The 16,942-nt window shown below is 39.0% G+C and overlaps 1 pseudogene; it reads left to right on the top strand.

Moving 5' to 3' along the window:
* Window positions 1–422: 422 nt before the first annotated feature.
* Window positions 423–16,689, top strand: LOC143124287 (peroxiredoxin-like 2A; annotated as a pseudogene).
* The last annotated feature ends 253 nt before the right edge of the window (window positions 16,690–16,942 follow it).

Below are 16,942 nucleotides of genomic sequence, written 5' to 3'. Positions count from 1 at the left end.
CAGACACAGCTCTCTGTGAATATCTTGAGAACTGTAGGGCCTAGGATGACCATTTTTTTCCGTATGTTTGCCTCCAGGGGTCATGTTAACCCATTTCATGTGCACACATGTGCACAAACAGATACACACACACACACATACATTCACAGTAATCATACGTATGACACATACTCACACAGTAGACATATGTACGCTTGCATGCACAGGCACATACGCAGGCACACACACAAGCACGCACACACACACACACACATACACACACACCCACACACATAACATAATTCAAGAATTTCTCAGAATTATGAACAGGCAAGATGGAGGTGGGGTTGTATAAAATGAATTTTACATGTGAAATCTATGAACTAATCATGTTTTGGTACTTGTTGTCTAGCAGATACCAGTGAGAATTGAGTGTGGATAATGCAATTTAGTGAGACAGTTAGAATCATATAGGCCTTTCAGCGTGATTTATTTTTGTGGAAAAAATGTGCTGGACTGGGCGGCGGTCATATTTTGTACCGTTCTGCGGTACATCTAGTTTCTGCACTGTTCAATTCAAGTAGCTCTTTCAATCTAAATCCTTTACATAATGCTTCATGAGTCTAATTTATCACAAATTCAATGATAATAATGAAATGAAATGAAATGAAATTATATATATACAGTATAATGTAATAATTAACATTTCATGTTTATTTAATGTAATTTCCTCTACAAATGCATGAAGAAGGTATTTGTGCATGATGGATTTATGATTATGTTCACTGAGGAATGAATTATGATTATGCTAACTAAACTCTCTGTCCAGTTCATCTCAGTCCATAAGAGTGAAAGAGTTAATGTGAAAATAAGTTTGACATGATGGCAAACCTACATATTTTTAAGTTCAACAGGTTTTCTTACAAAGAAACAGATAACATCATATGACTCACCTGCTAAATAAGGGTCCCTTTGTCTCTTGTAAATGTATAAATGTTTAATTTATAATTGTAAATTTACAAATGTTTAATTTATAAGTGAGAAAAGAAGTTACTTAGAAGTGAAAACACACAGGGTGATGGAAATGTAAACGTCAAACATAAATCACTTCATGTGAACAGTGAGAGGTGGAGCATGTCTTAGATAACCTTGATACATGATTTAAAATGGACTTCAATGGAACTGGTTGAACCAGAAATTCAACAGTCCTGGAAAGTACCTGCCAACACACACATGGTAATTGCACACTCTTCACTAGGCTGGATATTCATGGCAATTCATGTCAATGTAATGTTACAGAAATGTCATATGTTTTCATCAACTATTAGGCATAGCTGTCCTGCAGATTCAAATTCAACACATGTGAGTACAGCTATGATTGTTTCAGAGCCCCAAGGGTGCTTGAGAATCCTTTTGCCATCTTTCAAGTGTCAATGAAAGATAGTCTTAGCTACCGATTGTTTACATTTCAAAATGTATTTTAATTACTGCATTATGCTTTAGCAACTCACTCAGAATTACAATTTGTGTGCCCACAGTGTGTAAAGCAATGTGTGGCTGACGAGTCTCTCTGAGGTGAAAGAGGCTGACGAGGATACACCTACAGTACACCAGGTAATAGAGTGGAGCATGACGGACAGATGGACAGAAAAATGAGTCTCGCTGAAGAGAGAGCACAGGGAGACACTGATCCCTGCACAGCAACAATGTCATCATATGCCCAGCCGAGTCCTCTGTCTATGAACATCAATGAGGCTAAAGCACAGCCAACTGAACTGACAGAGACTTCCTGCTTTGGTCAGAGGTGAGGAGGATAATTAGCTCACTTGTTCTTGAACATTAGAATAATGGCTTTATCTCAAATACGTGGTGAGTTAAACAACGCTAGTGCATAAATTTACTGTAATCTAGATTGGGGCAACACATTCGTTTTAAGAGTGTTGAAAAGTCAACATTTTCCAGATTATAACACAAGGACACATCACTTTATCCTGGCAAAATATTGTTGGTATTTGAGCTCAGTCACTCAAATGCAACTCTCTCTATTCTGATTTTCCAAAAGCAATGTTTTTGATTAAGCTGTGTAGTGTATTGCTTAGTCCAAGTCATGTGTGGCAGTTTGTTTGCTATTTGCAAAAATGACAGCACATGCGATGGATGAACAGAGGACACAGAGGAGATGTTTCCTGAGTTTGATCAAAATAAAGGACTAAACCTTCATGCAATTATCAACCTTATGTATGTATTATTTGTATTAAATGTATTATTTGTCTCCTTAAGATTGTTTACCAAGAAATGATTACATTAGGAAAGTACAGGGCAGAACAGACTTTCTGAGTATTATGGTGCTTTGGGTGACCTCTTAAAATCAGTGAATCAGATTGATCATATTCCCTTAATGTGCTGATAGAAATATGAAATGAAGTGTTTTGCTTCCTTATGTGGAAAAATCCTGTGTAACTGGTATTTCTAGTTTAAAAATACATTGACACGTGAGTCATGTACAGTATGTAGCCTACTAAATGGCACCATTCCAAAAGTAAATGATGTAGAAACATAAAACATCTAATACAAGCACATCGCAGTATTGCATTCCCCCACAATTATTTTTGCATGCCCTTGCAAAGGAAAGCAAAACCATTGCGGGGGAGGGGGGACTCCTACCATGTCCCATGTCCATAAAGAGCAAACCCTACATGAACATCAACATCATACAGCTGAATAGTTTATTCTGGCAAAAAGAATGTTCTCATATTGATCAGTGATCTTGATATTTCTATTTGCAGTGTTAATATTCTAATGCTATTCCATGTTTATGAGTAGATCAGTCTCCCCAGTGCCAAGTCTTTTATCAATGAAGAGCAGTGACTCCATGATGCAGCCTATCAATGTGGATGGAGGGACTGGCCATTCTGATCACAGGTGAGGATACATTTTATTGGCAAGAAGAATGTATCATAAAAGTTAAGTTCTTATTCTCATATTGACCAATAAGTGAAGATTATGGTTCCAAAATACTATATCTCTATTTTTGAAAACATTAATAACTCATGTTATTTATTTGTGGATTTCAGGTAATAATAATAATACAATTGCAGTTGTGTTGTTTTGATTAAGTGAAGATAAATGTAGTAACAATAACCCAATTACAGTTCTGCTAAAATTACTTGGAGAACAAAATGTTTAAAAATGATTTATTAAAACTCACTAAAATGGAGGATATAACGTTTTGGAACCAAGTGCAATATTTCTGTTCAATGTTAATATTCTAATGCTATTCCATATTGTTCATGAGTAGATCAGTCTCCCCAGTGCCAAGTCTTTTATCAATGAAGAGCAGTGATTCCATGATGCAGCCTATCAATGTGGATGGAGGGACTGGCCATTATGATCTCAGGTGAGGATACGTTTCATTAGCTAGAAGAATATATCATACTGTATAAGTTAAGTAAGTTATTCTTCATATGAGATATTGATCAATGAGCTTGATATTTCTGTTCAATGTTAATATTCTAATGCTATTCCATATGGTTTATGTTTAGATCAGTCTCCCCAGTCCCAAGTCTTTTATCATTGAAGAGCAGTGACTCCATGATGCAGCCTATCAATGTGGATGGAGGGACTGGCCATTCTAATCACATGTGAGGATACGTTTCATTGAAGAATGCATCATACAAAAATTCTGCTCTGTGTTCTGGCATATTAGGATTAATGGAGCATTTTAAACTACATCCCCATTTCCAAAAAAGTTTGGATGCTGTGTAAAATCTAAATAAAAACAAATAATTTACAAATCCCATAAACCAATCATTGCCAATGGTACATACATAGCACATAAATAACATATGACATAACATATAACATAAACATAAACATTTGTTTCTTGCAAATAGCAATAGGCCTCCTGTATTTTGATTTGATTTGATTTATTTAATTGTATCAAGAATGCCTTATACATGCAAAGACATCAGATAAAATCGAGGATAAAAATACAATAAAGTCCAGGACTTATTTCCATTGTGGTCCTCAACACATAACACCACAAGACAAGACACTCATAGAGTGTGTGATAATCAATGACATAACATAAAAACATTCTTCTTAAATAAATAAAAATGATAAAATGGTACCTGCCCCCTGTTCTATTCAGCTACCCTCACTAGTAACCAGGCCTTCATTCTCTTCTTAAAGTTCAGGCCGGAAATTACTTTAATTTGTCGATCTAATTTGTTCCACTGAACTGCGGCAAAGGTTCCTTTTCCTAACAATGTCTCAAATTTATAAGGACACAGATCTGATATGCTGCCACGAGTGCAAATATTGTGTGTGTCCTTTACCTTAGTAAGAAGACACGCAAAACAAATTGGGACACTACCAAACAACATTTTATGGATCATGGTCTGCTTTGACTTTACCAAATTAAAAGATATAATGTCCGCAACACTGATTTTGACTCCCATATATTTAATATACAAAAGGCAACGTTTCGACCCTGCTGGGTCTTCTTCAGGCAAATGGTGGACTCATTTGATGAAGGGATATACCGTATGTAGGCCTTACAATCAGCTGACCTACCATGTGATGTCAACTGGTATGATTGGGTCTAAGAGCCCCACTAATCACTCAATTAAGAGAACACTTTTATACAGGTATTTCACAAACCTATACATCTCAAAAAGGGCAACAACATCGTTTATGCAGGGATTGTGTTAGCTCCTATGGAGATGTGACTGAAGCATCAGAGCGCACCTTTGCTCTGTGTTCCAACAGGTCTAGATCACCTTCACCCTCACACACAGATCAGCCAGATAACAACTTGTATTCTGGTCCCATCAAACGTGAGACTGAATTCTTTATCTCAAATGTTTTTACATCTGATTTTAGCGATACATGGATTAGTAATCTATTTTATTACTGTTACAAAGTTAGCAGTTGGCATGTAAACTTTCCTTGATATAATGCTAGAGAAATAAGGACTTTGCCTCAATAAAGAGGGTTTCACAATGATTTGAGGTTTTTCTTTTACCTCAGCAAATAACTAACAGGGGCAGAGGACAAGGCAAATTGCGATATAGATTTTATATTTGTGCTCCCTTTCCGGGAAATGAACTTAATCTCAAATGAACAGTACTGTTTTCATCAACTTCTGGTTGACTTCCACCCTGCCTTGAAACAGCTAACAGATAACAAAATGTATGAGGAGTGCATTCTGGTTGTAATTTTTGACGGGCTGGATGAAAGCAGAATTACATTGAACTACCAGTGATCAAGCCCTGAAACTCCATGATGTTTCACAGATATCCTCAGTTGGCGATCTGATAGCAAACCTGATCCAGGGAAATCTTCTCCCATCAACTCACATATGGATCACATCAAGACCAGCAGCAGCTGGTCAGTTCATCAGTCGTATGACTGAGGTGCGTGGATTTACTGACCTACAGAAAGATGAGTACTTTCGAAAGAAAATAAGTGATCAGACTCAGGCCAACCAAATCATCTCACACATTAAGACATCAAGAAGCCTTCACTTTATGTGCCACATACCAGTTGTCAGTTGGATCTCTTCCATTGTGCTTCAAGAAGTCTTCCAAAACAACAGGGAACAAATACCCCAAACTCTTACTGAGATATTCACCCATTTCTTAATCATTCAGATGAACATGAAGAGCCAGAAATTTGGGGAAATGGAAGACGGTGCTCCTAGTAGCAAAGTTCTTGAGGCAAACAAAGATGTAATTTTGAAGTTAGCAGAACTAGCATTCACACAACTGGAGAAAGGAAATCTGCTGTTCTATGAAGAGGACCTTGAGGAATGTGGCATCAATATCACTGAGGCCTCAGTGTACAGTGGTTTGTGTACAGAACTTTTCAGGGAAGAACGTGTATTTAGGCAAAAAAAGGTCTTCTGTTTCGTTCACCTCTCGATTCAGGAGTTTCTTGCTGCTCTTTATGCATTTTACTCCTATGTGAACAGAAACTTCAAAGCTCTGAAGTCTCTCCTCACTGGTTGGGAGAGACAGCACTTCCTGGAAACACTGCTGAAGGATGCTGTGGACAAGTCCTTGGAGAGTGAAGATGGACACTGGGACATGTTTGTGCGGTTTCTTTTGGGGCTCTCACTGGAGTCAAACCAGAGGCTCCTGCAGGGCCTGCTAACACAAACAGTGAGCAGCTCAGAGAGCATTGAGAAAACCATCAAATATACCAAAGAAATTATCCGCTACAAAGATGTCAAAGAAAGATGCATGAATCTCTTACTCTGTTTGCTTGAAATGAAAGACCACTCGCTGCATATGGAGGTTCAAGAGTACATTGACTCAGGGAAACATCTCTCACTCGCTCACTGCTCAGTACTGGCCTATATAATTTTAGTCTCCCAAGATGTACTTGATGAATTTGACCTTCAGAAGTACAACACCACAAGTGAAGGTCGTCAAAGACTTTTAGGACCGGTTGAAAGCTGTAGAAAGGCTCGGTGAGTATTTTTCAAAGATATACTGTAATCGAAACATTACAGGAATAGGGTGGTCTGGGCTGGCTGGGCTGGCATGTACTGTAGCCTGAAAAGTTGTGGGTTCAATTCCCTTGATCAAGGCATTTAACCCCAAGTTGCTCTGGAGAGAATGGCCCTTGTAATATAATTGACATGTGTAAGCCTTAAAGTTCACTCGTAGGAGCCAATGGCAAATCAACTCACAATGCACTGTTGACACTGATCATGTCTCAAACGAAGGCTGAATCAAATGTCTTGTGTTTTAAACTACCTTAATTATTTTTCTTTCTGTAGACTGGTCAGGTGTCAACTCACTGTGGAAAGCTTTGAGACTGTAACACAGGCCCTTGAGTCAGAAATCTCACAACTGAAAGAGCTGGATCTAAGTTACAACAACCTACAGATCGTTACCACTGAAGCCCTCTCCCTTCGACTGCAAAATTCACAATGCAAAGTGGAAACACTGAGGTTATCAAAACATACTCAAAATCAGTATTTGTCAGTATTTGCTATATTCATAATACAGTGATGTTTAAAAAAAAGAAAACAAATGTAAATATTTCAGTTGAATTAATTTGCAGGCTTGTTTGCTGTGAACTGAAAGAGGACTTTGGTGAATTCATAAGCTCCGTTTTCCAGTGGCACACTCACATCTAAAAGAGCTTGACCTGACAAACAATGATCTTTGTGACACAGGACTAGAATTTCTTTCAAATGGGTTAAGGTCTGCAAATTGTAAAATGGAGACTTTAAGGTTAGGATGAAATTCACATGAGCACATACACACACATGTAGCCTGGGAACACTCAGAGCTTCACAACTAGGGTTGGGCACCGAAACACGGTCCTAATATGGCACCGGTGCCGACACAAACGGTAGTAACTGCATCGAATAACAACGTGGATTTCGGTGCCTCATTTCGGTGCTTAAATAGCGTTTTTATTATTTATTTATTTTTATACAAGGCATCACTGCATGTCATGCGCCATCTCTAACGTCTTGCTCTGATAGCAACATATCCAGATACAGTTAGCTAACATATGATAAACACTGGATGTATAAACCAGAGGGGTGCACCACACAGGCAGTGGACAGTGTTTGACAGCTTGCGTGAGCCCAAGTAGCTTACTTTAAAGCAATATCGTGAGCTCCTGTCAAAATCTAGCAGTGGGCCTAACTACACACAAGCAAAAGGCTATGAAACAACATCAACAGTAGGCTAGCCTATACATTACACAATATCCTTGCTAGCTAATGCGCTAACTGACATTTATTTGAAATGTTATCAGCAAAGTTGTAAGGTGAAAACTTTATTTCACGGTGTTAAACAACATAATGGCATGATATTAATCTTTCATGTGCATGATGCCCATATAGCATCACAATGAATATGAAGATCATGTTAAAAGTTAGCTGGCAAAAACATAAATATGTAGGTTACATACCTGATGTCACTGAGCTGTCAAAGAGGCTACGAAACCATCTCCATAGGCTACGTTATCGCTAATTAAACTCAGCTGACTGTTAGCGCATAGCCATAGTTGCTTTTAAAATGCCTACTAGGCGGGAATCTAAACACAAAACACTTGTAGCCTAACATGTTCAAAACTACTGCGTGTTATGGGTTAAGACATGACATTTCTTGAAGCATTTGGGAACACACTGCATTAACTGGAAAATAGAGTCCCTGTTAGATTAGCTTGCTTGCAAATGCCGTTGTCCATGACCTGGCAGTTTTATGGCAAGCGGTTTTAACATACATTGGGCTGTATTTTGGGTCACCAGCGCATGGCGTAAAGTTCGTTATTCACCAGCGCGAAGTTGAATTCGTTATTTTGCACCTTTATTTTTTAAGCACTGCGCCCATGGGTGTGGCAATTAACAACCTAGGGAGGGACCTGGCGCGTTGTCTAAAAATCGCTATCATACACCACCTAAACCTGGTCAGAAGTCAATGGCGAGTTGTTCATATGCTATTTTAAGAGCGCATGTCAACAGTCATATTGGCAGGTGCACGCACCATCTTTCTATCATTCATGAAAGCACACCAGCGCACGTCCATGCAAAGCATTACAAATTGCACGATTACAATGGTAAACATAATTAGAATAAAGATATTACGAAATACTGTACATCTCATGATGAGTAGTTATTCACCATCATTTGCAAATTGGTAATGATGGTTAAAAGTGATTAGGGGAGAGGCGAGAGACACGTATGGAGCACAGCTGAAGACGCACTGTCACGAGATATATTAAGCAACTCCTCTGCAGGATAAATGTTGTTTTATTCAGTCATTTGAGCAACATTAGGGTAAGTGTTGCTTTTTCCAGCCTATGTTTTCGATGGTAACCCATTGTCAGTCAATAGTGAAAGTAACTGCATATAACTGTCTTGTCGTTGACTGACTCCTTGGTGAAGTTAGTTTCACTTTGCCAATGAGTTCAAATAATAGACGAGTGCAAATGCGTGAAGGCTATGCTAGGTTTTAGTAAAGCATGGTTTAAGAATGACTATTCCATACGGTCTCGCAAGCAGCCTCCTTCAAATGCGCCGTTGAATGCCAAAATACCGATGCATTTATTTGACATATCGCGCGTTGCGCCGTTAAAGGGAATGACAGATGTCATTCTCATTGGTTTAAAATGATGTTACGCCCCAAACACACCCATATGACTGATTAAAAGACCTAGGAACACCTTGTTACGCCATGCGCTCCACTTTTGAGAAGAAACCCCTCCCAATGTGAACTGGACATCCTACTAAATTTGAATAGACTTTTGACGAGTGACGATGCACTTTAGAATGTCATGATAGGGCCCATTATGGCAAACCGCCTACACTGGGTAAACTTGAAAGCAGAGCTCACCATTGTGTGTGCATGCATGGCAAGCTGTTTTAACGTTTAAATGTATTATTCGTAGGAGCAATGAGATATTGATAGTAAATTGAATATAACAGTTCAATTTCATGTTCAAATTTGTCTTATCAATAAAAAAAAAGCAATTCATGCTTTAGACCATTTTAATTTAAAACATTTTAAAAACAAAGTACCGGTTCAGGCACCGTTTCGGCACCGGCACCGTTTTAAAAGTATCGATTTAGCACCGGTATCGGATAAAACCCAAACGATACCCAACCCTATTCACAACTGCACAATTGGGAGTGGGTCTGGAAAAGATTCATTAACTTATGACTTCTAGCAGGGGTGTAACTAGCAGTGAAATTACACTTAAGTTGGTACATTAAACTCTTACCAAATAGATTCAAAAGCGTAGCAATCTTGTAAACAAAGGTTTTAAATGCAGTTGTTTTCTCAGTTCCAAAGAAATACACGTTCATGCCGGATTTGCGATTGTATTTGCATGTCTGTGTTTTATGAACATTGGAAATGGGCTTCAATGGCCTCTTGGCCAGACGGAGCTACAGAGCAAATCCCAAATTTGCCGAAAGTTCGTATGGGTATTCCCAGGCTAACACACATGTAGATTATATTGGAAATTCAATTGTCATTGACTGAGCTGTGAAATCAACACAATACTCAACTTAACCATATTTTCTCTGTTTCCCCTCTCTCCTTCTCCCTCTACTCTGGAAGGCTTTCTGGCTGTCTCATTACAGAGAAGGGTTGCACATTCTTATCCACAGCTTTGGTTTCAAACCACTCCCACCTTAAAGAGCTGGATCTAAGCTACAATCACCTTGGAGACTCAGGGATCAAGCTACTTTCATCTCAGGACATAGGCTTTAAACTGGAGAATATCAAGTAAGCAGAGCAGATTTAGAAGTATTCAATCTCTCTATTGTAGTGCTCAACACTAAATATTTTTTCACTCAGTGTTGACCATGATGGAAAGAAGTTCCTGAAACCTGGTCTAGAGAAATGTAAGTGTTTATAGCATTCCGTATTTCATAACACTAAATAACCGATAAATGTGTCTATTTATGTATAAATTATTCCTAGATAATCATTCTTCCACCAAGAAATATATTTCCTCTATCTGAATGGTTGCCAAGCAACGTCGAGACGCAGCTACTTTAACTTTTGTATCAAGTTATGGTAGCGCAGTAATATAGAACGAAATGTGGTCAAGTATGTTTATGCTGCATTTTACAACGGCATCAAACGTGATTCAGCCAATCACAGTCAAGGACCGGAACTATCAGTTTTAGAAATGCACACATTACACAGACAAAATCACACCTGTATGTAATGTGCTTGACCATATTCCATAGCCTTTGCCATCTTTTCTCCATCCCCCTCAGATGCTTGTGAGCTCACTATGGACCCAAACACAGCCCACCACAAGCTTGGGCTTTCTAAAGGAGACACCAAGGCTACGAATCTTAGAAAGAATGTATTAGTTTACAGTGATAAATGTCATATTTACAGCATGTTTCACATCTCTGTATGATACTTTTTCAGTATATTCTTAATGTTACAGTACTTTCCACTTTCATGTCTGTGAACTCTTTTTCACTCATCACCACTCATTTGATGTATAGCGCCACCCAGTTACAAATGTAAAAACAAAAATGAGGTGTTGTAATCGCAGGTTACTCTGGCTGACATGGTCAAAACTGCACAAAATTTTAGGATCATTATGACACCCTCTGAATGCATGCCAAGTTTCGTGGAATTCCGTTCATGGGGGACTATACAATAAATTAATATATGTGTACATTTAGTGACTGTACACTATGCATGCACACACGCACACATGAACACATGCAAACACACACAGAAAGATACATGCACAGTACACATGCAGGCACACACACAAACACATAAACACTGACACACACACACATACACAGACACATAAACACATACACACACACACAGGTACACACACCAGTGTTGCGCGGGTTTGGTCACAAGCGGCCCGCGGTCGCCCGATATTTTAATCAACCCGACCGCAACTCGGACCGCGAATATTAATTAGGACAAAATTATACCCGACCCGCGATCCGACCCGCTTATTTACAAAATGTGTGCTTTTGGTTATAGGCTGCATGCAGTGTGACAGTAGGCCATTTCTGTAAAAACAAACTAATTTATTTACGAAACTTGATGCAGTAGAACTACACGCAGTAAGCATGCAGGACATAATGTTTGCGCAGGAGAAAGAATGAGAATAAGAGCGCAAGCACGCACGCAACGCACAAAGGATAAGAACACTAGGATAAGATTTGAAGGCCATGGACATACATCTTTCTTTCGAAAACAGAAATGGTGAGGCGAGGTAGGCAAGAGAGATACATTGCTGGTCAAAACGTTAGCGTAAGAACTGGTTTATAATGCTGAATGAAACACAAAGCTTTACTAAAGCACATCCACTGTTTAAAGTCACAAACACAACGAACTAAGGTAACTTTTATGCAGAACTATTTTCTGTCATACTGTAAGGCCCACATTTTCTAGCAGCGCCCCTGCATGTGTGTGTGTGTGAGTGTAGCTGATATGGCCCCTATGAATTCCATGAAACTTGGCATGCATTCAGAGGGTGTCATAATGATCCTACACTTCACATTTATTGCAGTTTTGAAGCTGTCAGCCAAAGATACCTGCGATTACAATGCCTTGTTTTTGCTTTTTCATTTGTAACTAGCTGCCGCTATATTGTACCTCAAATAAGTGGATATGGGATGGGTTGATATGGCCCCTTGAGACCAACATATGAAAAAAATCATCCTAGGCCTTATGGTTCTCGAGATAATTACAGAAAACTGTGTCTGGCATACCCTTCTTTCGTGGGCAGCCGTGGCCTACTGGTTAGTGCTTCGGACTTGTAACCGGAGGGTTGCCGGTTCGAACCCCGACCAGTAAGCATGGCTGAAGTGCCCTTGAGCAAGGCACCTAACCCCTCACTGCTCCCCGAGCGCCGCCGCTGTTGTTGCAGGCAGCTCACTGTGCCGGGATTAGTGTGTGCTTCACCTCACTGTTTGCTGAGTGTGTTTTACTAATTCAGGGATTAGGATAAATGCAGAGACCAAATTTCCCTCACGGGATCAAAAGAGTATATATACTTATATACTTATACTTTCGGGGGGCCCAGTGCAGCAGGTGGGCAACTGATCAAAACGAAAAACAATGGTTCTGTGTCATCCTTGTGGGGCTACATGCCCACCAAGTTTCATGCAGCCCAGTCTTCCAGTGTCCTGGAAATCATTGACGGAAATTCACTGAAGAAAATAATAAAATAAATAAATTCCGGAAGAAAGAAAACTCTGACTAAACTTATTTATTATTTATTTATTGTTATTATTAATAATTATTTATTGATTCATTTATAGCTATTGGACTGATGATTGCATGGCACCACCATTGCTGTGTTATTGTTGTTTATGTCCTGTTTTCTGTATCCTCTGCGTCTTTATTGTTGTTGAATCTTTGGTGTGGTTTTATTGTTTTTTATTGTTGTCTGTGCTTAATGTTCAATGTGGCTCCCTTGCGTGCAAAACAAATTACCCCCGGGGCAATAAAGGTTTCAGTCATTCATTCATTCATTTACAGAGACACAAACACTTATATAGACATTACTTACATTTCAGACATTATGGAGATCTTTATTTTACAACCATTCATGCTCAACAGCTGATATTAATTATGAATATTATCTAACTGTTAAGCTGACTAAAGCCTTCTACTTGCATACCTGAAATAGCAGCAACCGATTCCTTTGTAAGAGGGAGATTAAGATTCAACAAAGTGAAAATAACATTTTAAGAAACAAACATGTGTATTTCGTGTAACAAACATGTTGTTCATGTATATGAACAGATTTTCTTTACGTAGTATTACAGCAAAATATCTATAGGTCTTGGAGGATTTATATGGTGCTGTAATGAGTTGTCAAACAGACGCACTATAGAATATGTGATCCTGGTGAATTCTTGAGTGCAGAGCCTGCAATATGATTGGCCAGAAGGAATATAAAGAGCTTTGTGTTTGGATGAAAACAGAAGAATGATTCCTCATCGTATTAGTGCCTGAGGGACCACACACTGGTGAGTACCAATCTCTCTCATATGTTTTCCTATTCTAGCCAAAATGTTAGAGAGAAAGTTTGATGTTTTTTCTCGTTTTTGTGAAAATATTTTGCTACAGCATATGTAGAGCCTCTTCATGACAAAAGACCGTTGATCAGAAAGAAGTCATCCCACCAATGAATTCATTCTGACTAACGAACCGTTCAACGAGGCAGTACAGGGAAAATGGATGTTGAACAAAGTTTTCTTGTCAGTCCCGGCAACTCAGTCACAATACCAGAATGATAGACCATCTGGGCAGTATTATTATCAAGCTGAAAATACCACACAGTGTAAAATCCTACAGTACACTCGGCATGGATATTTACACATTCACTTTTTAAGCATCCACTAATGTATTTAGACATATGTATAATACCAATACTGTTGTGTCATGTGAGTAGAAGTGGCGTCTGCGCCTTTAGTCTACACATTCACATTCATTGAAGATGTTTTGCCCGGGGTGTAACTTCAAAATAAAGTTCAGTCAAAGTGTGAGAAAAAAAGACGAGACCACACGCAGGGGCTGGATGATATCCAAAATATATTAAAAGTGGTGAAAAAAATCTTCCAGGCCATGAAACAAAAGATAACAAACATGTCAGGCCTAGCCCATCATCAGCGTTTCCAGTTTGAAACTGAAATGATGGGCTAGTCCCGAAACGTTTGTTACGTTTTGTTTCATGCAATTACTGCTTCCAGAAAACTGCCAAATAAGAATTCAGATCCACTGAGCAATGGGGACGTGCTGTTAGCCTGTTATCCATCAATGCTCTGGTAGTTTGAGTATTCTTCAAGACAATTATGACAGCAAGAGGTTATATAACTGGTTTAATCCGTAAGCCTGGGATTTTTTTTTGTGACTTTCATGACACTGTCCTGCATGTTATGTTGTATGTTGTTCTCTAAAGCAGCCCAAACATGTGTATCTGACCTAGGCCTCCCATTGTTTCAGCTAAGTGTGTGATCGCAGGGGAGGTCTCAACCATGGGCTTACTCTCCCAGGGGCTGATAGCACTTGGTCTCTTTTTGGCTGGGATTGTACGAGCCCTCACAGATCTGTTAGTCAAAAAGCCTGCGTGGGCCAGGTTAGAGGTTCTGGAAGATGCAGACCTCAGGACAACAGGAGGTATATTTCCATATATATTTCCTTATAGTCTAGAAAGAATATATCCTTGCTGTAACGTATGGTACTTTTCTGATAATTAAGTAATTTTACCATTGCCTATTCATTCAGTTACAATATCAGATGAGAAGATTGTGAAGGGGAAAAGTCTGTGGGAGAACTCTGGGGCTGTGATCATGGCAGTCCGGCGACCAGGATGATTTTTGTGCAGAGAGGTGCCGTGGTCTAAGGATTTTATTCTTGATTATCTTCTCTGGATATTTTTTCTATGTAGGTTAAAGACTGAATAACTTGAAGCACTTTTAAAAAAAAAACACTTGTACAGTGCATTTTTGGGAACTGAGAAGATTTAAAGAAGCATTTAGCACTTATTCATTATCTTTTCATGTGCCTCCTTTAAGAGCTTTAAAGAAGGAGATGACCTTTGACCTGTGCTTTGGCCTAGATGTGATCTCGTGGCTTGTTTGTCATCCTGCAGGAGGCCTCTGAGCTGTCCTCTCTGAAGCTCCAGCTGGACAAGCTGGGTGTCCCCCTCTATGCGGTGGTGAAAGAGAACATCAAAACCGAGATACAGGATTTCAAAGCCTTTTTTGCTGGGGACGTGTTTGTGGACATGACGGTGATTTAAAGTCCCTCTCCAGTGTGCATACTGTATGTGATGATCTGAAAAGTCATCGCGTGGTGAAATTTCACCAAGTTAATATTCTGATACCATATCCAGGATGTTGCTATTCGGGACGGTATCCAGGATGTTGCAAAGATGGTATCAGAATCTTAAGTTGGTGAAATTTAACCAGAGAGGGTTGAAATGGAGCAGTAATCAAGGATTTTTTTTTTTATCTCACTGTGTGATGGGTTTTCCCAGATCCCATCACATATATGAATAATTTAGTGATAAAACACAAACTACTTTTAATAGGCTAATGATGACCTTGCTAAATGCTCATATTGTATTTGATTGTATAGTATATATGTCACTCTCTTGGAGATACATCTTACAAGTTGCATACATAATACAAAAGCTCTGTAGAACTTTTCGTATTATGGCGAGGTCTCTCCTCTTCTAATACTTAATTGCTTCTATTTGCTCAAACAATTTTTTCACCTGAAAACAGACAGACACACATTTGTTAATAACACATTTTTTTTGTGGATGAAATGTTCCATCTACAAATTGATCTAATGCAGCACTCTCCTTTGAACAGAAAACCTTCTATGGCCCTGTCCTGCGTCACATGGGATTCTGGGGTCTCCTTCGTATTGGGGTGTGGAGGAATTGTCATCGGGCCTACAGAAAATGCTTTTCTGGAAACCTTAAGGGAGAAGGCTTCGTTCTGGGTGGGGTCTATGTAATTGGACCAGAAAAACAGGTGCACACTTAGAAGATGCTAATGGATGTGGATGTAGCCTTACAGTGACCATCTGATACAGTGGGGCAGTTGCATTGACCTTACTTGACTTGAACTTGAGTCAACCAAATACGTAAATAGAATGCATGTCAGTGTGTGTTTGAATATAAGTGAATAGATATGTCTTCATGAGGATCTTAAGCTTCATTTTCTTTTCCTTTGCAGGGTATTCTCTTGGAACATCGTGAGAAGGAGTTTGGAGACAAAGTCAACCTGCTGGCTGTCCTCCAAACAGCACGCAAGATTAAGGAGACTGTGAAATAGATTATGCCACACTTTTTGTGTGTCCAGTAGAGCTAACATAAAACATTTTTGTGTAGGCTAGGTGTAGGCCTAATAACTTCTGAATGTATATTAACTAGAACATGGCTGCTACACACAAACAAAGGTCATATTTGTAGACTACGACATTCTAGTGAAGTCTGAGGTCTATTTCAAGTACCCCGCTGGTGCTAAAGGAAGTCTGAATGTATCTATGAAAGCCTGTGTTTAAACTCTAAAGAGCAGCCAGGTTTGATGCTCATACAAGCAGTCTTTCATTAGCAGCAATGGCCACTTGATTCTATTTTTCAGACAATGTATTAATTGTTTTGTGTATATTCAGGTGTAATGCTGACCACTTAATAAATTTGACAGTAAACTGTCTCACAGTTGAAGTATCTTGAATGAAGGCACAAAAGGTAACATTTGAATGCATTTAACATGAAATTACATTAGCCTACATTTCAACTGGATTAGCCTATAATTACAACAAACTATTTTAAATGTATTAACTTTGCGCAATTTAAACATGCTGTGTGTGTAGGCCTACACATCAATTGTTTAGTTTGACTAGGCGTACGAATCAATGACTGCAAAAACACCTGTCACCAACATCAGCCACCATTGCTATGCATTCATTCT

This window comes from Alosa pseudoharengus, unplaced genomic scaffold, assembly GCF_046254945.1.
Source record: "Alosa pseudoharengus isolate Yale_2024_CS ecotype anadromous, Long Island Sound unplaced genomic scaffold, YU_APseudo_1.1 YU_APseudo_1.1_scf_15, whole genome shotgun sequence".
Classification (NCBI taxonomy): domain Eukaryota; kingdom Metazoa; phylum Chordata; class Actinopteri; order Clupeiformes; family Clupeidae; genus Alosa; species Alosa pseudoharengus.
The sequence above is the reverse complement of the archived record's forward strand: the minus strand, read 5'-3'. Positions and strand labels throughout refer to the sequence as shown.